The following is a 24,958-nucleotide window of genomic DNA, read 5'->3' as shown; positions in this document are numbered from 1 at the left end:
TAACCCTGTCAGTAATGGTTTTTATTCAGAGAAAGCGGCAGGGAAGGTGCCTTCACTTTTGAAAAGCATGGACAGTGTTGGTATTGAGGCAGAGGATTTTCCTGCCTGTCCTGTGAGTGGGAGAGAGCCGAGGACACGTTATCTTATGCGAAGGCCAATGCACACGGAGCGATCTGTCCTGTCCGAATGGCAACGGGAGGTGGCTGGGCAGATTCCTTTCAACCACGGACTAACTGAAACATCAACCAAGCTTCGGAGATGAAAAAATGTAATTTACCCTCCTGTAAGCAGAATGAGAAATCCATGTGCATTCCCATCCTATGATTTTGGGTTAATCTTCCACTGGCTTGTGATTTCTGAGGAGCTATAGATTGAATCCAGGCATGCTTGCTAGCGAACTCTAATTTCCGATATGGGGGTATTATTTATTTATTTATTTATTTATCTTTCGAATTCCTTCACTACCAGAGGACACAAATGGATTCTTAGACACTAATTTAAAAATACTACTATTAATAACAACCTAACATGTGCTATTTGCCAAAAGCTGGGAATCAGCAATGATGAAAGACGAAACTGCCCCAGGTTTCTTGGCAAAAGCGATGTAGGCAAATATTTCAAAGGTCATTTCAGTTTTAAAATTTGCTTCCTTGGAGATTGTGCTGTGGCAACGTTTGCCTTCTAGATGTTATCAGAGAGTGCTGGAATTTCATAGTAACTGAAATTAAAGAATTTTAGGATGTAAAGTCTGGACGTTAAAGATACGGCCCTTCTGTCCCCGGTCCTGCTGTTCTCATCAGCCTTGCTGGTCTGACGGGTATTTGCTGAGCAGTCCGGATCCAGCATTTCGCAGTCAGCAGGCTGCATTGCCAGCTCAGAATGATTTGCTTGTCCCCATTCTCCGGTAGCACTCTTGACAGGCCTCTCCTGTTTGTCATATGTTGGCCCTTCAATAAGCTTGTACTGTTGTAAAATAAAAAACAAACAAACAACACACAACCCCTACTTTGCTCATGCACTGCTTGGCTTTGTAAGCTAACCAGCGCGCTGTTATTTAGCAGCAGTGCTCCAGTAGCACCAGGAGAGCACTCAGGCCAGGGCCCCGTGCTGAATGAGCTCCGGCACAGCGGGAGCTGCCAGATGCAGGTCTGTGGCCCCGAGCATTCCCGTTTTTGCATGGGAATAACGGAGGCCTTGAAGAAGTGCTGCACTGATGGATTTGGCAAGACGTGTCTTATGCAAGGAACAGTTACTAACAGCAGAAAATTTTTCTCTCCCTGTTTTATTTCTCCTCTGTAGAGCAGGGCTACCCAAACGGTGTTTTCTGAGATCAGCTGTGTCTTCCTGGAGGTTTGCCTATTTTTTACCACACTTCTCGGGGAAAGTTCCTGCCTAGTGTGCATGGCCCTGGCACCGCGTGCCTGCTGCACTGAAAGCACGGGAGGTGCTGTCCCAAAAGACTGGAAGAGAGGGCTGAAATGTGGCTCGAGGGCTTGGTGACGAGATGCGAGCTGGCGTGGCTGTTCCAGATCTCGCAGCTGGGAATTGCCCTGCTCTGGTTGGACCCGGGGCCGACTCACTTCTCTGAACTCAGGGCTGCCTTTGGGGGGGGCTTTCTTAACAAGAGGTGTTGCATTGCTTGATCGCTTCCCCACATTCTGTGCAGTGTATTTCTCTCACTGGGAAACCAGTTTGCAAAGCCTTTGAATCTTCTGTAGCTGAAGGATAGCAATGTAGGAAAACAAATATCTTCTTTTAAATGCTCTGAGCACCTTTTGATGCTATCCTAATATTAATGTAGCATAATGTAGTTGCAGAGTATAAAACTTGTTGCTTTTGGTTATCAGGAGAGATGAGTCTAGCAATTCCAACTCTTATTTACTATTTTCAGCCTTATGTTCTGACCTGTAGTTCACTGGGTGAGCCAGAAGGCTGTGTCCCAAGCACTAGTAGGAAATATTATTTGTGCTTTTCGTTACCCCACGAAGCTGCCACGGATCTCCCTGCCACTGCCCGGAGCAGCTCCAGGAGAGCCCTTGGTGTGCTGTGCCCTTGCAGTTTGCCATCTCTCCTTGGGGCATCTTGTACCTTGGTGAGGGGAAGTGAAGTCCTTTCCCAGTGGAAAAAAAGGGCTTATATGAGAGCTTTAACTCAGAGAAAGGCAGTGAAAGGAGATGCTGTGAGCTGGCCTGCTCTCCTACAAGTCAAGAAGTGGCTACGCTGATCTGGGATCACGAGCAGAGTGCCTGCTTCTTTGAGCAGAGGACAATACCCCAGGGTATGGTTGGGTTTCTGGGAGGTTTCAGCACCTACTCACCGTGCTTCTTTCCTTATCTCCCCCCAGCAATCAGAGGGCATGTGGGACACCTTTTTTTCACGGAGTCAAGCAGTGGATTGAAAAACCCACTGCAGTAGATTGTGAGCAGGTTTCTGTTTTGACTTTTCAATTTACATTGTTGAAGACAAATTTTATTAGTAAAAACTTGGGCAACTCAGCAGTGGATTTTTAGGCTCTGACTGGGTGCCTGGAGCTGCATTTCTTTGAACTGTCTTTTAGAGGAACTGCAGCTGTATAAATGGATGAAGACTGTGGAAAGAAACTATAAATATGGCTTTATTAAGGTGGGTTTTTAAATCAAAGTAACTTTTTGAAATATTTTAATGAAGCTTAAAAACTATTTTCCAGTTCTTTCCAACAGCTATGTTACTTTTCAGCAATGGGGGGCATGGTATTGAGGGGAACTGTGGCCTCTGCGTACGTGGCAGTGGAAGTGGCAGTGCCTTTGACTGGACAGACAACTTAAAATGATCAGGGACCGGTAGGAATCTTCTGCTGCTATTTTTCAAGGTGCAGAATGCAAATAGGTTTTGCAGGGCTGTGCTGGGATAGTGCTGTGTGTGCTGGGGGTTAGGGAGTGAGGAACTGGGGGAGATTTAGAGGCATTTCCTGATGCCCTGCAATGTTTCTCACTGTGGGCAGTGGTGGATTGTGCCTTACCAGGAATGTGACAGGCTCACTCAGGATATGTTTTCTTGCTAAAAGTTAATTGGAAACAACAATTTAGCACATAAAAAATGTGCAAGCGTAGCTTAGTGATGGTTAGTGCATTATATTCCCCTCATGTTCTTGTCACAGACAGTTTAGGCTCTCTTTGCTTAAGTGCGTGTGGCAGGTATCTGAAGCCCACAAGCCAACGGGTACTTTGAGCTGGCTGTCCTGGGAGTTAAACATGGGTTCGGTAAGTGCTGCTGAAACTCTTGTTTTCTTAGCAGCTGGGAGCTGATGAAACCGTAGAAGAAGCTAGGGCTTTGCATCGGAAAAGCCACGTCCATTTTAGGTGAAACACGGTTCCATTGCTCCACATCTTGATGGCTCCAAAGTTGGCCTCATTGAAAACCAGAGACTCAGACTGAAAATGGCTGGCCAAGAGAGAGTGGAGCAAGGGACAGCAAAGGTGGAGGGGTGATTGGAAAGTCAGCGTGAAACCACTGGAACTTCTGTCCTACAGTGCTTTTTTTTTTTTTCCTGGCATAAAGATATGTCTTTAAGGAGAACACTAGACAAGGTTCTTCACTGAAGCCCAAGTCCATATCACGAAGGAAATCATTCAGAAAGCTCTCAGTGGTAGTCTGAAGAGCATAAAAATAGCTGTGATGGAAGTGGTTTTCCTCTCGGCGCAGACACAGGGGTATGTGCACATGTGTATGCATCTGTGTAAATGAATGTGTAAAGAAAAGGCACTGGAGTCCGTCATCCCGAGGTGGTCTGAGCTAGGGTTTCCATTCGGCAGAGCCTGGCACACAGGCCTTGAAGCAGCCACTGTGTTCTGTTTCAGGAGTCAGAGGTGTTCCAGATACACTACCATCATGGTAAAAATGCCTTTGTTTTTGGCATAAGGGTAACTACCCCTTTTTTGAGTGTCACATTTTACCCGCTTGCAGTTTCCTGCTTGTATGTTTTGGCTTTTGACCAGGACCTTGGGCTCTGTGTGCTCATATGGTTTTGATAAAACATTGAACTTAGACAATACATCTTCTTGGACATTTCTTCCTGTTAGATTCAAGTGTGATACAAAGCAACCAGTACTTGATCAGTAGCAGACACTGTTTTTATCAAGCATTGTTGGATGTTCATTAGCCATGAAAGGACTGCAGAGAAAACTTGCTGCAGCACAGACCAGTACAGGTAGGTGCTTCCTCTTCCAAGCCCTCCTTTGAGCCACTTGAGCAAAGCCCTAGGCTGTAAAGTTTGGTGCACTTTTGAAGTCCATGTTCACATACTTGGCTGCAGCAGCTAAGCTATTTGGCTGGCATTTATCTTGCTGCTTTTACAGACTTGTTAGTCTGCTAAGAGAGATAAAAAGCTATGAGATATTGAACAGTGGCAGATGAATGGGAGTAGCAACCTCATTAAAAACCATCTCCTAGTTCCGACATTTTAGATACCATTTAATGAACACAAGCCCATTTTTCATGGTCTGCCCAAGGAGCATATGACCTCTATAACCACAGCGACTTTGTCAGCCTCTGTAATACAGTTAATATACTTAATATGTGCAAGGAAAGGACATATCACCTTTGCATTTAGTAGACAGGGATCTAAACCAGAAGGCTACTCTGCTGATGTGGGCACAACAAACGTATATCAGCGTAGTATCCTGCCTGTAACCCTCCCCACCATGCTCTATTTTCTGTGCCATCAGCCAGCAGACACGCAGTGTGCAATGGACAGGTCTTCCAGCAGGAGTGGTCTCTGTGTATCACTTCATGTGAGCGTGCGTATGGGTGAAACGCTGCAGGGCAGGGTAGGTGACATTTTGAAGGCCTGAAGTCACCTTGGAAATGCTGCTACACAGTGTGCTTGGCTGCATTCTGCTTACTGAAGTGTTACAAGTGACTGGATAGCACGTAGATTATCATCACTGGGATTTAACTTGCTTTGGGTTTTTGTCCGCCTTGTTAGCTTTAATCCTTCTGAAGCTGTTTGGTCCCAGCTTTTCAGGTGTCACACTTACGAAAACATATAATACCTACATGCATTGCTTGCACATTACACAGAGGAGCACACAAGAAAAAGCAGTGTGCAGAAATACATGGAAGCTATCCAGCTGAGTTGTTCCGTGTGCTGTTGGGAAGCCTGTAACACACAGGAAGATAAAAGCCACTCAGCCTTACAGACCGCCATTGTCGGAGGTTTTAGCCTGACCTCTCTTTGTCAGGATCTGACAGACATGTTTATCCAGCACAAGAGAGGCTGAGTGACACTGTGCGGACTTCTTTGTTCTCAGCTTTTTTATCTCTTTACGTCTCCTCTCCCTTCCTTCATCTGGTGGACTGAGATGAAAGTCGCGTGCACCCCTCTGCAAGCTTCCTGATAGATCCAATTAAAATACCTCATTCTTGTAGCATATGTGAGAGTTGAGCCATTGAACCTATTCAGCTGGAGGGTTACAATCCTGGAGCTTTTTTTCTGCCCTGGTTCTGGGATTATGGGGATTCAAACCTGAGATTGAACATTTAAACGTTTACAGGAAAGGCTGGTAGAACTTAATGTGGGATTGGTTTTTCAATAGGTTTTCACACAACATGGAACTGAGTCTTGCAACATTATATCGTACCTGCAGTAAATAAACGTGGTAGAATACTATTTAATTTGTATGTGTTGCACACCTCTAAAATCTGCTAGGCTATTTGAACAGATGAAAAGCCAGAAAACAGAGCCTTTTTCCTAATTTTCCAGCTGTACAAATCCAGCTTGGATATTAAAAAGACTAAGTCTTGTTATACATTTTCTGTCTGTTGTATCTTGACCAATTCACTAAACTTATCAAAGATCGGGTTCTCAGAGCGTTGTAAGTAGCAGTGGTGGTTTTTTTCATCATATCTCAATCCTCAAAGGCAAGAGATACTCTCAGACTAAGAGTTGACTGCAGTTTTCTCAGTGACACCGAAACACACGATACACCCACACTTGATCTGTTTCCAGGTCTTAAGATTAGAAGGCAGCTGACAATGTCATTAATGACACATAGGATGAGGGGGGAATCCTTCTTATATTCCCTGTATTGATTGTTCTACTGATAATAATCAGATTTTATTTTTGCTAGTACCATACATATAGGGAACAAAAAGAAATGTACAACAGAGGTTCCATTTTTTTGAAGCGTCACTCATCTAAGCCATCTCTGATTTAAAAAATGAAGTTGCTTTTACAGAAACCATGCAAAACTGTTGTCAAGACTTCTATGAAATACTGTAGCGTCCTAATAATAACTTCTAGCTGAAAAATCTTGGCATCCTGCAGTTTAGGAAAGGGTTTTAAAATTCACCTTCAGTTTTTGGGCAACAGGCAAAACATGTGGCTCTGTTTAGGAGCTATTTTCGTTAAAGCTTGACAATACAGGATGATAAAATACAGCTGCATTGTTTAAACTTTCAATTTAATTTCTGGTTTCTGTCCAAGTTGTTTCATCAATATGGCGCCATTCATTTCAAAACAAAGCTCTTGGAAGAGTCTCCATTACCCCACCATTGATCAAGAGGGTGTTAAAATGTGGAGCCTAATTATGTTCCTGGCCTGTTTGGAATTCCAAAATTGGATTTTTATAACTGTCAAATTTGCAATCAGGGTAACTTTCCATGACAATTAGTCAGAATTATTAGGGTTCTTGTTGCCAGGGAGTTGTAACTAGTGGTGGCGTTTCACTTTTCAAGGCTCAGTAAGTGTCAAAGGCAGCATATATCATGCAGGATAGCCATTTGACTACAACATTGTCTATGCTTAACTGCACCCAAATGTCTACTACTGTTACAGTCATTTTTATCCATTCTCCAAGGTTGAGTTGTTGCCACAACCTCTACTGCAAGCTCCGAGATATAAGTAACTACTGGGTTCTGCTTTGTTGCAAAATGGGCCTTGTGAAACCGTGACATGAGAAAGTTCATCCTGAAATTTCACTCAAGCTCAGCTTGGTAAGGGCCAATACTCAGAACGCTGCTGATGGTGGTTAATTATTGCTTTGAATCTTTACAATAAGCTAGATATAACTATACAGCCCATTTGGATGAATGGATGGATGCTCTCTCTTCTCAGTCCGTCTGTTACCTGACTTGCAGGTAAAGCCATTCCCTGTGTGAGTAATGCTACCCACAAACCTACCTTTTTCACTGTAGAACAGACTTTTGCAGATGCACAGTACTTTAGGCTGAATGCTGATGTGTGAATGTATGTGTTCACAGAAGAGTAAATGCTTGCCAAAGCCTTTCTTTCCCTAATACGCAACATTTATTTCAGAGGCATCCACTCAAGATGCCCATGATGTGTTGGCCTGTTGATGTCAACAGATTTTTGTCATCAACTTCAAGCTTCAGATCAAGTAGTAACTCATTTACGACCGTGTGTTTATCTTTGCACTTAGTTAAATGAACCACTTTGCAGTAGCAGTGTTTGCTTAAGATGCACCCCTTCCACCGTGCCTGCCGTTCCTCCCTCCCCTGCTCTGCCCTTGCTGTTCCACTGACTCAGGCATCTGTGCAGCCACATACTTTAAATAATTGATCTTCCTGTAAAATAATAAATATGAGGGGTATTTAAATTGGATTATTTTTCATCTCTCTTTCCCCATCTGATTCGCTGTCCATCTGTGTGGTATGCACGCACTCATTATGAAACCGGCAGCAAGTTTTTACACCAGTTAAGCTCAAGGAAGCCAGATCCTGCCTTTTTTTTCCTACCCAATACCTCGAATGTCTCTGTGTCCACCGACATACATTGACCTGAATTGTTGTGTGACCGCTTTTGACAAGAAGGTCTGGAATACAGCTTTATTGATACAGGGTCAAGGTTGTTCCAGCCCCTAGTCGTGCAGGAAGTATGCCCTGGAAAGAAGAGGGCTTGTAATCAATTCAGTTTAATTAAATCAACCTAAACTAATTGTCACCTAATAAAATAGTGTTGGTCAGCTCATAAAATAGAAATGAAGATTAAAAGAGTAGTTGCCATGAACAGGTGGTAACTCTGTTTCCAAGTTAGACCACATTACTCTCTGGCACGGGATCCCTGAGAATACCTCATATTCCAGTTTTTAAAAAAAATGTTTATGAAACTTATAAAATATAGGGCTCATTTTATAACCAATTTTCTATCTCACCTGCCAAGAGCAGTGGGGGTTGAGCCAGCACAAGGCGGATGCAGAGTTTTAGGCAGCTCTCCAGAAATGGATTCCCTGCGCAGGACTGTGGAATAGATTTCTACCTTTGAGTGGCCTTTCTTTCTGCAATTCTTGTGATTTAGTTTTCTCTTTCTTGTTGCTGTTACAGAAAAGACCATGTAAACGTTTCTTGATGTCATTGATCTCAGCCTGGCACTGTTGTGCTGAGGGAGATGCTTCCTATGCTGCGCTGAGGATGCGGTTCAACTCTGATGGGTCTTGAGTCAGTAACAGGATCCCTCTGGAGTTGGCCCTTGGTAGTTCTGTTGACTCTGCAGTTCTTGCAGAAGGCATAAAACGTTTATCTAATTTTAACTGGAAGGGACTGAACTGGAATCATTATCTGCCCCTCGAAGTAGAACATGGTGGTTTGTAGCTGCTGTTAATAGTAGAATAATGAAAGAAATTTTATTGCATACTGGTTATTGTATCACTTTGTTGAGTGCAAAACTATGTCATTGTGAGGATTTTGGTATGGCTTGCAGTTTGTTTGAATGCTCTGTGCTGATACAAGGCTTTCTGTAGCAAAGTGCCTTGTTGCACTAGCTGGGAGTTCTGTCTCATGCCCATTTTCTGCACCCACCAATTCCCAGAAATCTCATGAAAACCTCAGTTGGTTGCTCATATGCTAAGTCCTCAAACCTGGCATAGGCACTGGAAGGCTAGATCAATTTTCTCTTCCAAATCAGTGGAAGATTTCAACTGCTGCTCACACAGAGGCAAAACTGCCCCTCTCCATGTAACAGGAAAAGTCTTGCCTGGTTAAGCACTGTGTCTCTGTTGTGTTTTCAGAAATGCTCTGGTCCAGCCCGGTTGCTGCCCTGGCTTAGGCTGTGTCCTCAAACCTGCTCTCTCCTGCAGCCAGAGATGAGCTTGCATCACGTGCTGGCATCACTAACGCTTGCAGGAGGGTCCATCTTCTCTGTACGGGGTTTTTCAGCAGAAGGCATCTCCTCCCAGCTGCCAGGGCTTGAGCTGGTGGGACTAGAAGTGATGTGAGTGGTGCAGCATGTGCTGTGGTCACGCTGGGAGCATCCCCTTGGGTTCCTGATCCGATTTGGCATCTCTGTGCAGAGTACGCATGACTTGAACCCTGCATCTTGGATTAAACCAGGTAAAAAGATTCCCCCCACCGGGCACCCTGTGAGGGACTTCGGTCTCCTCTGAGACAGAATTTCTTTAAGAAAAAAGAAACAAAATAGGGCTGGTTTTCATTCAGGGCAGTTTTCTGTTCATTTGTGTCTCCCGTGCTTGCCCCAGCATTATGGAAATGGCTGCTGAGAGTGACAGCAGCAGCCAAGTCTGCATTTACTTCCCTCAAAAGATAGATTTTGGAGGAACGTAACACTGGTCTAAAGCATCGGCCCTTCAAGGGGAACTGTGTGGGTATTAGTTGATTATTTGAGGGTCGTAAGGGCCTTCTGGCTTTGTCCAGATTTGCACAGGTGGAATTGCACCGACGTCTCCCAGTCCTGCTGGTGGAGATGGGAGCAGGGCAGTCAGCAAGCCTGCTGCTCGGCTTTCTAGGCACATGTGCAAAAACATCGAGGACCCCAACCTAACCAAAACCATACTCAAAGCAATTATCTGATCTTGTTTGTTTGTTTTTAATGTGATGTTTCTAGACACTGGTACAACAAACACACTCTTGTAAAATCTTGTAACAGTTGTTTGTAGTTAGTATCTTCAAGATGTCTTTGTGTGTGCTAATCATGACTAATGTACGTCGCTTCAGTGTGACCGTCATCCGCCAGGGCTGTGGGAAACTTTTGGTACCAGCTCAATTATTTCCTCAGCTTGTTTAGCACTTTTCTTTTTCCTTTTTTTTACCCTTCTGTGTAAGAATACGTAGATGCTAATTTGCTCATCTATTGTGCTTTCCAGATGAAAGTGCTTTGTGGCTCACAGACTTAAATAATTAGGTCTTCCCAGACCTCAGAGCGGTTACAAAGGCAGCTGGAGTCGTCATCTCTGGTTTTACACGTGGAGATAGAAAAATCTCTAGAGGCAAGGTAACCACATGGGCAGACCCGCTTCTCTGAAGTTTCCCCGGGTTTTCTGGACATTAAGAGATGCCACTGTGCCTGCACTGCTGAAGCCCTTTCCCCTCCTGACTTGGTTACTTCCCTTCTCGCTGCCACAAATCTGGTTTTAGTGCCCACAGCAGCAGCTTGGAAGGTGCTGGGCTCTTCTCCCCGCGGCTCAGCCAAAACAGCGGCTGCTGCTCTCCCTCCTTGAACCTGGGGCAGTTTTTCCCCAGAGCATGCAATTGAGGCAGGAACTGCCGTCCTCAAAACAAAACAAACAAACCAAAACAAAACAAACCCCAAGGCCCTTGTATGTCCGACCAGAACGGGTTGCTGCAGCCTGTTCCGTTCAGTAGGTTTTTCTGTGGTTGGATATTTTGGAAGCATCGTTTCCAGCAGAGGCATGGGGCTCTTTTACAGGCTTATTTCAGCACTTCGAGAGCACGAGTGTGTGTGTCTGTGCCTGCATGTCTTGCTGTGGGTGGGAAGGGGGGGAAATGCTGGCAAGAACGCAAACGAGCCGAGCGGGGAGAGCGAAGGCGCTTTCATTCCTTACCAAGTTTTGCTCCGCAAGCTGAGTAAACTTCTTCTCTGCTGAACCGATGCTGCGCAGGGCGAGGGTTTGACATGTTCCCGGTGATAATTGCCTTGTCTCCCCCCCGCAGGTTCATCTGGCCGCCAGCACAGTTACTTTTACAACCAGGACTGTAAGTGGGCAACTTGTACACGAGGGAAAAACAGAGCCTAAGAGCAAAGCTGGTGCACTGCCAGGCGGGGGGCTGTACAGCCAGGGATGCCCTTTACTTGTTGGGGAAGCATGGGGGAGGGTGTCTGTGGGGCTCTGCCTGTTCTGTGCTCTCTTCCGTGCAATTAAAGCTCCCCACCCTGTTTTCACAGACCTCGTTGTGCTCCACCTTTGGTGGCAGCACGTTGAGAGGTGCCACAAGGAGTGGGGTCAGCTTGGTGAGGTGATGCTGCAGAGCTCTCAGAGGGACCTCGTTTGCAACTGCAGACTCTCCCATAAGGAGACAGGCTCATCACTCATTGGCAGCCTGCTATCTCCTCAAATCCTTGTCTTTTGGTGACACTCACGTTGGTGCTCCTGAGAAAACTGAGATGGTTTTCAAGGCTGAAGGGGGCCAGCAACAAAGCATTGCTTGTTGGTGCACGGACTGTGTGCCTCCGAGCTGACAGGAAAGGTAGTGTAAAAGTGCTGTGGTGCATGTGTGAAAGTCCAACCGAGGTTTTAAACTTGACTGTCAGTCTCCATCCATGGTTAATCAAAAAGCAGCAGGGATTGACGCGGGATTGTATCTGATAGCCGTGTGCAGGTTCTGTGGGCAATGAAAATCGCATCAGCTCAGGAGCAGCACATGTGCTGAGCAGACGAACCACTCCAACAAGGCTGGTTTTGTGAAAGCAGCAGTGTGGCAAGGGTAAGAAGAGCTCATGCTGATCTGCCTCTTTGCTCTCCTCACTGAACGTGCACTCAGCAGAAAAATAAGTGTCCCATAGCCCATAAGCACCAATGAAGCCTTAAATCAGGCCAGGCTTCTGTCTTTTTGCTCCCACCTCTACTGGAGATGTGCTTCACGCTCCAACTGTAGTTTCTCTCTCCTTGTATGCTCTGCTCATGGATGGTACAGAACAGGCCTGATTCCTCGTTAACCGTGGCTGTTCAGCACAAACTGGCCGCTTCTCCGGGCCCAGCTGGAGTGGTGCTGGCCAGGTGGGGCAGGGACGGCAGCCTGGGAAGGCTGCGCCTCCAGACCTGCAGTGCTGCATCCCTGGGGTGGGACCCCGAGACTGAAGGTGCCCAACAGCCTTTCCTTGCTGGCTGTGGATAGCATCAGGTCCTTCTTTGGAATTCTTAGTTCTCATTGTATCAGGAAAAAAATTAATGTCTGAATAGAGAAGTCAGCCCCAGCCCTTCTGGGAGAGAAGGATCCTTCAGTTCTTGTCTCTATCCTTGATCCTGTTCTTCTCCCCTCTGTAACTTGGGCCTGTCCAGGCCCATGAATGCACCTTGAATGTGCCATGAATCACACCGACCCTCGAATTGGTGCTCCCGTGTGAAGGAACTAAACTTGTCCAAGGACGTGGGAAAAGTGTTGTGTCAGCAGGGTTTATATCTAAATCTTCAGAATTCCTTATTATTGGTCCCACTACAGGATAATCTTGTTTCTGGATTGTCTTTTGTAAGTGACTTTACTGCCAAGTCCTTACCTGCTGTGATCCCTTTTTGGCTTTTATCATCTCAGGCAGTGTGTTGCTATCATCTGTCCAATAGCACTTTTTACCTTACTTCATAACAAGCCCTGCAGAAGAGTTTATTAAATATTAAATAAGCCTAGAGGTGACTGTGCACTATCCGGCTTCCCACTGCCCTGAGACAATTCAGTCTTCTCTGCCTGGAGATTCCCACCTCATTCTTTGCTTCATTGTCCCAAACATGAGAGTTCATAGCTTGTTCGCCCAGCAGCAACAGGGGGTTGACGAGTAGCACATCTCTCCTACAGGATCCCAAAGGGGCATTTCTAGAGCCTGGCAAAAATGAAATGAGCATCCAGGGGCCTGATGAACCCCCAGAGCCACCTGTGGCTGGTCCTGAGCTGGCGTAAGTCATCTGCAGTTTGATTGCAGTCAGTGGGGTGATGGCGACTTCTACCTGCTGAGAATTGCACCTTTTCTAGGTGTTCACTGCAAAGTTAAAGAATCTTTCTGGTGTGTGGAGTCCCCTGTAAGGTGTCTTTGGCAGACCCTGGTTCAGGTGAAGGACTTTAGCTTCTCTTCCCCTGCAGTTGTTGTCTGAGGCTGCTGCTTCAGTTCCTTGGTGTCTCCACTTTGTGCTTTGATTCCTCCCTCGAGGCGGTCATGTGCTTTTCCATATCTGCCCTGTTCTGTGGCCATATGAGGCACGAATGGTCCTGCCCCCTGCACATCTGGGACCCCTAAGGAGATTAGTTACTAAGTTATTTAAAATGTGGCTTACCTCGTTGCTCTGTTCCAGGCAAAATCTAATTGACACTATTATTCTTCTGATAGCCTGACAATGGGGGTTGGAGGATACTGGCTGCATTTTTGGAGAGATGTATATATTTTTTTGTCTGTGCAAGAAATCCTCCTTATCAGCAATTTGGCCTAGGATTCCTCCAGACGTCCTGTGTTTGAAGATGTTTCCTTCTATTGTTTTCTCGTAGTCATTTAGCCTCCTAATGATGCACTGAGTTTTTAGGCTGTAGGCTAAACACTTTGGGAGCATGGGCAGACAGCAAGGCAGGGATGTACTGCTCCTAATGGGCCTGGGACTCACTCAGCGAGGTCTGGGGAGGGGAGATGACTGTTCTGAAAGGGACAAAGAAACGTGCAGGAGGTATTCCACAGCTTACCTGTGCAGTGTAGGTTGTATGTGGCAGCACATGACATGAAGACTTGCTCTTCTCCTTTCTAGAAGGAAACGTGCCAGATAAGTAGGGAACAGGTATACTGAGCACTGTAAAACCAGCTCCTTCCAACTTCAACATTTATTAACTTTGATACAGGCAGTACCAAGAGGGAATAATGGAGAGCTGCAAATTAGATCTGTTTTAAATTGCAGTAGAGATCTGGCTGCAGATGCTTTCCTGTCTTTTCAAACTAAAGCAATTGAAATGTTTCTAACCTAAGTGTCTGGATTGCTTGGATTTTTAATGGGCTTTTTCTCCCCGTTGGTGATCTGCAGCCCCACACCTTGGGAGTGTCACTCCAGGCATCTCGCCCGCTGTCTTGGGCAAGGAGGGAAGGGAATGTGGTGTTACACGCTTACACGCTGGAAGTGCTTCAGCAATGTGAGTTGCTGCTGTATTGCTAGGAGGTATAGGAAAGGCTGTCTGTTTTCTCTAACACTGTGACGTTCCTAGTAGGCTCATAAGCACTACAGCACGGAGAGATCTGCAGATGCTTCTGGCCACACTCAGACAATGTAAACCCTACCCGAGGTGGGTGTCTCTGCCTGGTGCTTCCCATTGGCTGTCTCCAAGCATTCAGTCCATCAGAAACTGCACTTCCAGGGACTGAAGTGGAATTTAAACTATCTGAATATAGTCCTTTGTGTCAAATCAAATGATTTGTTAAAGCGAGGCCAGATTTGCAGGGAGAATCAATCTTTTTTATTAGATCAACTGATGTGGAAAAAGCAGACAAACTTTCAGGCATATTAACCCTTCTTCTGGTCTGCATTTGTGCTTCGGGAACGGAGGGATCTGTCTGCCAGGGGAGGCTGTGCTTTGGGATATGTGTTCAGACTGACTATTCAGCAACAACTTAGGTCTGAATGCAGACCTGGGTGGCATTTTTGGGCATGTCTGCATGCTTTTTTGGGGAAAAAGACTTTTGTCCCTGTGTGTTTGGACACTAGATGTTACCACACAACAAATAATAGGCTCTGCTCTGCAGCTGACTCATTGTGCAAGTCTGGGGCTAATTACTGAATCCCTCCGTGCCTCAATTTCCATCTGTAAAATGTCACAGATGCCCACCATTCATAAATCGCTTTCAGATTTCCAGATGAGGTGCTGTGTAAGTGTAGAATAGCGTTAGTTTATACATATTGTGCTAGAGTATAATATAAAACACATGCGACAGAAGAGCCTCACAGATGTGTCTCTTTCAACTGCAAAAGGCAGGGCCTTGGCTGATGATTTAGCACAGCACTAATTGGGCTAAAATAGGAGATTGCTCTTATTCTGATGCAATTGTCACCATTAAAGTCCTCATTTACCAACAGCTTTTGGAGATATCCCAGTTATTTCCTATTGAGGAGTGCTGTAGCGTCTTGGGTCTCAAAGCACAACAATTTATAGCAAATGTCGACATTTTTATAGCATACCCCACACTGGCTGTCCTCACACTTCTGGAAGGGGGCTGCTCCATTGTTTATTTTGAATGTGCATCTTGCTTGTCCTGTAGCTGCACTTAGCACTTTTTTGCTGCCTAAAACCTTTTGGGCATTTCCTAATCTCAAAGCAGAGGCATTTGACCGAGTCATTTCCATTGCCATTACTGGGTGTTGCATACACAGGAATCCTCATTTATTGATAAGAAAGCTGTTCCCGTGGCTGCGAGCAAACGAGTGCCTGGCAGCTGTTCAAAGTTTAAAGGATTTGTGGCATGTGATGGTTTGGGTTCAAGCTATCAGCTTCGGTGAAGTGCTTGAGAGTGTCTTCCAGATACCTTTCATGGAGAAGGATAAACTTAACTAGTTAAGAGATTTGGTTTGTTTAAGTACTCTCAAGTTTCCTGATTATGTTGTTGGGGCTAAGCTCTCGGTGGCTATGGAGTCTGGGAGCTCTTTTCACTGCGGGACAATTACGCTTGTGTGAAACTGAGAAGTGCCAACACCATCCCTGTTGCCAGAGGCATCGTGTGGCAGTGGGCACCAGTGACCATGCACTGAGCCTCCCAGTCCTCCAGCTGTGCAGTTTTAAAGCCCTGGTCTGAGCATATTTGCCAGTGTATCGTTGCCTAGGAATAATTACCGATTCTGTTGTAAGAAGAAGGTATGGGGCTGGGGCGGGATGAAGGTTCTCCGGAGATCTCCGATTCCTGCTCAGTGTATTGCAGACAAATTGCACCACTCTGCATTTGTCCATTTTGGACTCGGAGGCTCTGGCTGTTCTCCCCGTTCCCCATCAGTGCTCAGGGAGGTTCAGAATTCATTGTCAAATCCTCCACAGCTGTAAGAGAAACGTAATATTGGGGCTGAGTGCGTGGGGTGAATGGCGTGGGAGAGAAGGTTGGCTGACATGCAGCCTTACCCAGTGCTTGCCGTATTCTGGGAGAGATCTCCCCTGACGCTGGGCCTTCATTCCTGGGTCTAAATGTGCCATTTAAGGCATTTTTTAAGTAGAATTTCAAGGCGGGGGCAACTAGAGCCTCAAAATGAAGCTCTCCTAATTACCACTAGCACGATGTCTTGGAGGAGGTGTGACGGTGCTCATTATTGTGTAGGTGTCATAAATGAGAGGAAGCACAAACGGTGAGGAAGGGGTTGGTTCCACCACAAAATAATTGGGTCCCCAGATTCGGGAAGCATTTGGTAAGCTTTGGGTTAAAATAACAGGATGAAGGAATTCTGGAAAACATTTTGATTCAGCACAGTATGATGGATATCTTCAGATTTCTTCATCCTAAAATGAGTTAGAAAAGTAGCCTGGTGCAGCTATTTTGAAGAGTTAAAAATCTGAAACTGAAACTGAAACATGCCTGGCTGACCCCAGCTGGATATTTCCTTTGCTAATTTTTCTTCATCCAGAAGTTAACATGGAAACAAAACCAAAAAAAAAAATCCTTTGCACAGCCTTGCGCTAATCACTAATCTGATGCAACTGTTACCTTGTTCTTCCCGTTATGGGGACCAGATGATATCGGGGATTTGCTGGGTCTGCTTCTCCCTGGTGTCCCAGAGAGCGAAGTCGCAGCTGCGGAGAGATGTGGAAGGGATTCCTCTTTCTGCTCAGATCTCTGAGGACCATAGCAGAGCTCAGAAGGATTTAGACAAAAGCTAGCAAAAGGTAATTAGCAGAATCAGGCAGAGTAATGATCTTCAAGAGACTGAGCATCCTGTTGGACTGCATCCTGTCCCTGTGGCGCTGGGCGACAGGCGCTAGCGCTGCGCGGAGCGGTGCTGCCTCGAGCGAGGGCTGCGGAGCACAGGCATGGCAGAACGGACGAAGCACGCTGGCTCGAGCCTGAAGCTGAAACGTTGATCTGGGAAATGGAGGCTTTGCAAAAGTGCCCCTGGGGCTGATAATAGTGGTAATCAGAGCGTGTTCTCCATAGTAAGTGTGGGCAAACGTGGAGTTTTGATTTTCAGGGAGAAAAGTTCTTCTGAATTCAGACCATTTTTTTCAGCAGCTTAAGCTATGCTTCCCTTATTGGTCTTTCAGCTTAATTTTTGTCTTGGCTAAAGGAAGCCAGTGCTAATGTTCTGGATGAAGAAACACTGGTGTTTGACTGAGCATCCTAAATGTAACGTGTTTATGGGTTACGGGGACTTTCTGCAGAGAGAAGGCATCTAACCTTAGAGGTGTCTTTAGTCCTTGCAGTCTGAAGTGTGATAAAACAAAGCAGGGGTAGAATTTGATGTCAGAAATCCAAACTGGCAACAAGATGCATATTTTTAACACAGGGGTTAGCCTTGGATGCAGTTTGCTAAAGAAACCTAGGTTGTCTGGCTCTAGAGTGTCTTTCTGAGAGACATAGTCCAGTTAACACACATTGTTTGGCTCGAGACTGTGAGAGATTCTCTGACCTGTGATACGCAGGTGCAGAGCTGATATTATAGGAGTCCCTCCAGAGTTTATGGTGAGCCTTGATTCCTTTCGTCCTGTCTGCTTCCTTACTTCGTGTTACGTTATGCCGTATTTTGAGCGCGTTTTTCCCCGATCACTTCTCCCAGCAGGGAAAAGCAGTCTCCTCTGGAAGGGATGTGGGACCATCTCACTTTGAGGTGAACTTTGAGGCGCAGTGTGGTTCCCATGCACGCTTGGGCTGGGGTCGGATGAGTTAGCCAGGCCTCATGAAGTATCACTCCCTGATCTGCAACACGCAGTGCCAGAGGAATGAGTCTGGTGCAATGACTGTGGGGATCGGACACTGCGTTTTGGCTGCAGTGGGGAGCGGAGCATCTACAGAAGGGTTTTTTCACCTAGGACGAAGCCCCAGCTCCTGGGGGCTTGGGTACACTTGGCTGCTGTGGCAGGAAGCCTTGTGGGTTCCCTCCCTGTAGGTTGGGGGCACTCGCATATAGCCACTTCTTGCTGTGAGAGGTTTGTCCATACATGTTATTGATGCTACCTACGTGCCTGTTTTCTGGCATTTTATTTGCTTTGGTGAATTTTAGAGCCAGGCAGTGACGGCCCGCAGGGGAGCTGCCAGGAGGGAGGTTTGGTGCGGCACCAAGAAGCCCCGAGCACCACGCTGCCATCAGCATCGTCTGGGAGTGCGTCTTCTGCAGCTCACAGACAGCAAGGCTTTAACAAACCCGTGCTGGATAGGGAAAATTCCTCCTCATCGGGGTCATTTCAATCTTCAGGCTATATTATTAAAATGTCCTTGGTGTTTCTAAAAATAATAGATAATACATTTCTAGCAAAACGTGTTGCCCCAAAATCCAGCCTTTCCCTGCTAAACTTTCCTCTGACGGATAAAGATGGATTGAACACGGATCTCACAGCTCATGGTTGCCTATGAATAAATGATCGTGATCTAATTCCATATGCTAACAGAGCACAGGCCTAACCAGCAAAATAGATCTTTGGCACTGTGAAAGAGCACAAATCCCCAGGCTGAGAGCAATTATGTATAAAATTAGTTAGTGGTGTGGGAGTGTGCATGTGTGAAATTTTAAATAAAACAATGTGAGTGATGTGAGCTGTTTAAGAATAGACCTGGGTGAATAATGGAGATTTTTTGGGTTTATTTGCCAAACCAAAAATTGGAAAGAAAAATGATTTGGGACAAACTGAAATGGAAATATTTAGGGTTTCTTTTTGACACAACATAATGACTAAAATATGGTTTTGGGTCAACCTAAATTATTTCATTTGACCCAAAGTGAACCAGTTAGTTTCACTAAGACTATTTAATCAGTTAATTTCATTTTTAATTTAGGTGAGTTTTGAAATAAATACCATTTTGAGACCAAAGACCAAAACGTCACTAAGAAACTGAAAATCATTTAAAAAAATCTAGAGAAAGTATTGCAGAAATTTTTTGGAAACTACACCCCGTTTTTTTCCACTTGAAGCTACGTACCAGATTTTATCTGGGTTCTCAGATAGTGGTTGTTATTCCAAAAGTGCATTTTGTGGTAAACTTCCTTTTCACTCAGTTTTACTCTTATATTTATTTATTTATTTTTTATTACAGAGCCTTCAAAATCACAGAATTTCATGATAAAGGAAATATTTATTGCTTTTTTGGGAACAAAAAAGTCCCTTTCCTGTTCAAGAAGGTAGAAGAAAGTAGACATGAAAATTAAGTATGAATATTTTACAAGCAGAAAAAGATCAGATAGCAGTTCTCATAAGAAGGGAAATTTGAGCTGCTTTTTAAAGATAGCCAGTAAAGTTAAGGGTAAGGGTTATTAAAATAGATATATATGTATATTAAATGGAGAGAGAGAGATCACAAATGGAGAAATTTTGGCAGTGATAAGGGTCTCCTGGTAGGGACAATGAATTATCCATAATGATGCTAAAATTGCAGAAATATTCTATAGATGTTCTGTTTCATATTGATAGGCAGCCTAATAATTTACAATTTATGAGTGAAACTAAAGCTTTGCGTCCTGTAAAATCCTGACGTGAAAACTGTGGGAGAGAACAAAACATCGTTATTTGGTCAATGAGATCATCTTTAAACTTCCCTGAGCCTCCTTGGCCTGAGGTTCGTTACCTGTGAAGTGCTTTAATTACGTGCAGGGCCCTGCTCGGTGGCAGTGCCGTGGGGCTGGTCGGTGCTGGTGTTGAACGCAGGGTCAGAGGAATTGTTTGTTGGAAGTGAGAGGCTCACGGCGTTGGGTAGCTGTCGGCCCCAGAGAGGGGGTGAGAGGACAGACGGCCTTAACATGAGATGGGGAGAGGAGGGATGTGGTGAGGTTGGCTTTTCCCCGTCGGTTGCCTCAGCCAGATCCCAGCCCCACTGCCATGTGAGACCCCAGCCACCGCGGCCCCTTCCCAACCACTGCCTTTGCCAAAAGGTGTAAATTCGCAACGTACTCGATGTGTAAATACCATGGCAGTAAGCAGAGAGATTGTCGCAGCTGGGTCCCGTGGATCTTGCGTTAAACAAAATGCGGGGTGCTTACGTGGCGAGCAGGCCTTGCTCCAGCCTCGTGGGCCTGTTCTGCCGGCCGGGCGGTGGCCGGGCCTGCGCCATCCTGTCAGGATCCCGTCCCTCCCGCAGCTCCCCCGACCTTTGATTCCCGTTTTCTCTTCAGACCAGAGGCTACTGGGCCACGCGAGCGCTCCTCCTCCTCTCCACAGTTGCTGTCAGCCCATTGCCTTTTGCTTGTTCCAGCTCCATTACAGAGCTAAAGACATGACTGATACCAAACAAGTACAATTAATAAAGTCTATCTAGCCAACATCTGACTCTCATTAGAGGAAACGTGTTGAAAAAACAGATCTCAGGTTGGCTGTGATTTATGGCTTGGGCCTGCTATCCTTCACAAGCACTGGCGAAAGCTTTCGCAAAGGGCCAGAACATAAACTACTTAGGGAAACTCGGTATCCATGTAAAAAGGCTGGAAGGGTCAAATCAGACAAATTAAAGAGGGGTGGAGATGCAAGCCCAGGCTGGCTGTCCCCCACCAAGGGCCACCTAGGTAGGCGCAGGGGGTCTGTTTTCGTATTTCTACTGTGGAATTTGATTTGAAATTTCTTCTGGTGCCTGCAAATATCACTGCTTTTTTTTTTTTTTTTTGGCTAAGCTGTATGCATGTGTGTGGGAACAAGTGGATGGAAGGGGCAGTGGTCCAGTGGTTTATCTTGAAGTGTCCAAGTACAACACCTCTGGTGGATGTTTCATGCTGAGCCTGATAATGGGACTTGGACGGCCTGGGCATGGTGACAGTGCTGTTGTCACCTGAGTGAGTCACGTTGCTGCATCACTGCTGGATCCTGGATGTCTTTGTCACTTCTCATTCCCTATCTGCTCACAGAGTTTACTGTAAAGTTAGCTACGCTTTGTGCTCCCCTCAGGAGCTTGGAGCTTCATTCTTTTCGCCTTGCAAAGAAACAGTTGCCTGGATTAATTTAGATGACTTTACTGATGCTCTTCCAGATTTGTTCAGAGAATGCTGAACAACATTTTCTCCAAACTGGACCTACTCAACTTGTGTGTTACAGCTTTGTAGCGCAGCATACTCCAAACCACCCCATTGCATTGCAGGGTTCGTTCGGCTTTCTAGTAATGGCAAAATATGACCTTGAAAAAGCTGGCTGCAAAGGTTTTATTTGTTTAAACAAAGACTTTGTGATTCCAGAATTCTCTCCCCTTTCATATGCTATAAACGACCTCCTCCGCCTCCTCTCTGAAATATGAATTTTGGAGTAATCTATCAAGAAAAAGAGAGACAGAGCCTTGATCCCTTGACTTCAGTTGAGCTGTGCAATTTATATCTACTGAGCATCTGGCTGTAGGGAAACCAAAAGCCCTTTTAATATTCTGCAGAGACTCTGGGTATACAAATGAGCGTGGGCTGTCAGGGCTGAGAAATGGGGCAGAGATGCCAAGAGGTTTCTTTGCCGTTTCACAGAACTCTCTGACCTGTGGCCCCATGGTGAAAGTTGGCCTGATTTTTTTACTCGCTTCAGTGCCACTGTGATAATTATGCTGAAATCATTAGAGCCCTATTGGTATAAAGCCATTGTCATGCCTTTTTTGTTAATCTCGATTTGAGTGAGGAGCTGGAAGACTTGTGGGGCTTTCAGCCTTGAGCAGGCAAAATATGCAACTATTTAATCGTGAAATTATGTTCATGCTGCTCAAGCAAAGTGGGAAGGGCAAGCGTAGCAAGGCACCTGAAGGAAGACATTCACCGTTGTCAGTCACTTGTCCTAGGAGCATGTCCAGAGCCTGGTGCCTGTTTGTGCAGCGCAGGAGGTGCCAGCTCTCAGCCTTTAATCGAAGGCTGATCAAATGCAGCAGCCTTTGGGTCAGGGTTAAATGGGTCACCGCTGACACAGGGTATTGTGACCTATTGTCTGCCAGCACGCCGAGTCTATCCCATCTCTGATATGTTACATCTTTCCTTTCCATCCAGTTGTACTGCCTTACCCACGCAGCCAGAGAGGGGGAACAGGAGGGCAGGAAGGCAGAGGTGTGCTAGGACAGGGACAGCAAGATGTTCTGGAGACAGATTGGGTGTCACATGATACGCTGGTACAGTCTTACACTTATTATCTCAATTATTTATCCTCCCTGCTGGAATATTTCTAAAACAAATCCTACCATGTGTTTTAAGGTTGGGCTTCATAGAGTGAAATCACAACTCCTTTCTCAGAGTTTAGCTGGAAAAATACAAATCTGCCAGCTAGGAATCTGGGGGAAATAAACTGTGGTTCTGTGTAGCAACAAGTGATGGATTTCTGCAGATATGGATAGCGTCTGCTCTGGTGTTTCAGGTCAGAGAGCATGCGTATTTGCCCCAACGTTGTGTTCATTGTCTGTGGAATAGTGATGTGAGATTCTCAAGCTAGCTTTACTAAAGCAGAATGCTTTGACTTTGCAGTGCAAGCCCTTGGAACCACCAGCCACCGGGATTAGAGAGTAAATATTTAAGTGCATAGTAGTAAGGGAAGATATTTGTTAGCTTGATTTGTCACCATCATCCTCAGGCCTTCTACAACGACAAAGAATGACCCCCAGACCTTGAAGGAGGCTGGTCCCTGGTGTACTGTGAGCAAGCTTTGCCTGTAGATTCTGTGTCAGAGGTACCAAGCATTCATCTCACTCTTCATGTTTGTAAGCATTGTCCATCTGCCAGTTAGCTAGATAAATTACACAAGGATTTGTTGGCAGGACAATTTTCCTCAGTAAGAAGATTTTTTGCAGTAGGACTTCCACTTACTGGATTAGTTAAATGTCTTTCGGGTCCAGGCTAAGTACTTTGGGTGTGGATCCGGGTTTCTAGGCACTTTGAGAAGAACAGGATCAGAGTTCTGTTATTTTGTTGATTTAAATCTAACGTTTTGTCCAGCAAATGCATGTAAGAGCACTGCTTGAGATGCTCTTCAAGAGCAGAGGGGCTGCTGGACCGGTGTCCAGCAGAGATGATCAGAGCTCCCTCTCCTCTGATTTGGTTGATTCGCCCCTGTGCAGAGGGGTAGTACAAGCCCTTTTAGTAAGCTGAGCTCTCCAAATAGAGTTTAACTTATCAATTCATCTCAGAATCTGTCCCAGAGATGGTTTTCAGACAGTCCAAGTCAGTCTCTGTGAAACCTATGGGGGTTATTAATATGTGCAAGCCAGCAGAAGGGAGACTAGGACTCCATATTTTATTTGCTCTGTAACACATCTGGTGCGCCTTTTGGCTCTTGGGAGCTCTGGATTTATTCAGTCTTATCTTTGTATGGGGATGAGCAAGATCAAAAGCATGAAGCCAGTTACAAACAGAACATAATTCCCCATTTTGCACACCACAAGCAGATGCAGACCAAACCAGCCTCGCCCACTTCCTTCCCTGGGGACAACGCGCCTGTGGCACTTGTGTATTCATGGGCCAGTTCAGGCCAAAAATAATGACCCCCAAGATCGATTGCAGAGAATAAAAATAAACAAATGCCGTTAGTCCGAAGATGGTCCGTGTCAGTCTTGACCTGTGAGGGAATCCCTCGATCTCAGTGTGCCCAAACCATCAGATGCTTTGTTTGCGAAAGGTAAGGCCCCACCAGATGGAGGCTGCGTGTCTACCTCCTTTGGGGAGGTGCACAGCTCCCCGTGGAGATTTTCTGTGCCCCCAAGGGGTCAAGGAGAGAATTTCTTTGGAAGGTTTATGCAGTGGGTGATTGGATGCCGTTAGTACTCAGACAATCTGCTTGGGCTGTAAATCACTGAAGGGGAACAGCCAAACTTCCTGGCCCTCCGAGCCACATATTAAAATCGTTGCGTGGCTGAGAGCCATCGGCGCATACCATGTGCTTCATAAACTGGAAAGTGTTTGTGGGTGAAGATTTGAGAGGTTCCTCAGGGGTCCTCATGCAAAAGGGGACACTCGTTAGGGATGAGAACTGAGTCCCAGGTGTCCTGGGGATGTTTGGTTAGGTCAAAGCCCATGTTCACCTGAACCCGTGTTCACCCATTGCTCTCCATAGGTAGGTACTGGGGTTACACAAATCCCCAGTGCACCCTCAGCCTGAGCCACACCTGGATGGTTGGTTAGTGGCTCAAGAATTAGGGGTCAACCTCCCCAGCCCTATGGAAATACCAGGAGGAAATACTGCATCAGTGGCCATCACTGCAAACTGGCCCTGGTCCTCAAGAGGCCCAGAAACGCACGCAGAGATTCTCCTCTGTGGGACATGAGCTGGTGGTGATGTGTCGCCTGAGTAAGGCTGGTTTGTTCTCTGTAATACTTCATGCTGCGAGTCATTTTCCCTTTTTAAAAACCGTTGCACTTCAGAAGTTGTGATAGGTGAGCGGGCCAGGCTGGAACGCTTCTCTGATAGCTGGGAACAGGCCGTTCAACACGGCTGTGACGTGCTGGGAAAGTGCTTGTTGATTAAATCTCTGCTCAGGGCTTTATCCTCCTTCACTCACTTTAAAACTGCTGAAATGAAAACAGAGGCAAAGCAGCAGGCCTCCTGTTTAGATAAGTGATGTCCTTTGTACCAAGCAATCATTTTAAACTGCACTCAGAGCCCATTAAGCTAACGTTTGTTCTCGGTAAGGCATCCTGTCAAGACCCCTTTGGTGCTTGCTGCCGATCTGTTGCTTCCATGCGGCAAAGTGAGATGGAAACCACTTCGTGCTGCAGGTCTGCTCTGCGTCAGCCCTGGGGTCACTTGTTTTTTCTCGCTGTTGCTGGGACTGATGATTTGTTGTGGGAGTGGTTACGGGGCCTGGGGATGGAGCAGGGCTCCGCAGAGACGGGCATTCTGTGCAGTCATTGCTCTCGTTGGCATTTGACCAGGACTGAGAGCAGGGGAAGGAAGAGCACCGAGCTAAGTGGGAGCA

At 45.9% G+C, this 24,958-nt stretch overlaps 1 protein-coding gene across 12 annotated transcripts in view; it reads left to right on the top strand.

The window, feature by feature from the left end:
• Positions 1 to 24,958, top strand: part of COL26A1 (collagen type XXVI alpha 1 chain) — a 188,476-nt gene that overhangs the window by 117,629 nt on the left and 45,889 nt on the right. The gene's annotated exons all lie outside the window — the stretch shown is intronic.

Source organism: Anser brachyrhynchus (assembly GCF_964034855.1).
Source record: "Anser brachyrhynchus genome assembly, chromosome: 20".
Classification (NCBI taxonomy): domain Eukaryota; kingdom Metazoa; phylum Chordata; class Aves; order Anseriformes; family Anatidae; genus Anser; species Anser brachyrhynchus.
Note: the sequence above shows the minus strand (reverse complement) of the source record. Positions and strands in the feature narration are given on the sequence as shown.